The sequence below is a fragment of the Mastomys coucha genome, unplaced genomic scaffold (genome assembly GCF_008632895.1).
Source record: "Mastomys coucha isolate ucsf_1 unplaced genomic scaffold, UCSF_Mcou_1 pScaffold23, whole genome shotgun sequence".
Lineage (NCBI taxonomy): Eukaryota > Metazoa > Chordata > Mammalia > Rodentia > Muridae > Mastomys > Mastomys coucha.
This window is the reverse complement of record NW_022196906.1, coordinates 78,385,600-78,386,352: the sequence shown is the minus strand read 5'-3', so window position 1 is coordinate 78,386,352 and position 753 is coordinate 78,385,600. Positions and strand designations below refer to the sequence as shown.

At 47.0% G+C, this 753-nt stretch overlaps 1 protein-coding gene across 2 annotated transcripts in view; it reads right to left on the bottom strand.

The window, feature by feature from the left end:
- Ttk (TTK protein kinase) overlaps positions 1-753 on the bottom strand; it is a 39,061-nt gene that overhangs the window by 11,172 nt on the left and 27,136 nt on the right. The gene's annotated exons all lie outside the window — the stretch shown is intronic.

Sequence of the window (753 nt, the reverse complement as noted above, 5' to 3'; positions counted from 1 at the left end):
CAGGGATGGCACCACCCACAAGGGGCCCTAACCCCTTGATCACTAATTGAGAAAATGCCCCACAGCTGAACCTCATGGAGGCACTTCCCAACTGAAGCTCCCTTCTGTGATAACTCCAGCCTGTGTCAAGTTGGCACACAAAACTAGCCAGTACAATTATCATCATCATTTTAAGGGTAAGGACACTCAATGCACTCTGAGTTGAAGTAAACCATTCAGAATTACAGGCCTAGCCTGTCAGTGTGTGCTGCACACTGCCATGCACAGCCCAGGAGAGCACCACAAAGCACTGTCAGACTGTAAGATCTCAAGGCCTCCCATACCCCCAAAGATTCCTAACTTCTGTTTACTTACTGCTTATAAAAGAAGCAGCAGAGGGAACACGTGAGATTGAATACCTCTGTTTTAAAGACAAGGTAAAGGCAGAGAAAACTGGAAAGAACAAGAACGAACCAGGACCGACTAATGAAACACAAATCAACAAGAACAGAGCACTCACAAGGCACAAAAGAGACAGTCCTTTGGAGAGGGAACACTAACCATCATCCTCCTACTTAGGATGCCCAAATCCTCAGGACTTGAAGATAACAACCACAAGGTAACATCGAGGAGGACAAGTTTACACTGTACATGTGCAGATTTGTGTTCTATATCCTGTGCATAACCAGTCTTAAGAAATGGGTTTGTAGCCGGGCGGTGGTGGCGCACGCCTTTAATCCCAGCGCTTGGGAGGCAGAGGCAGGTGGATTTCTG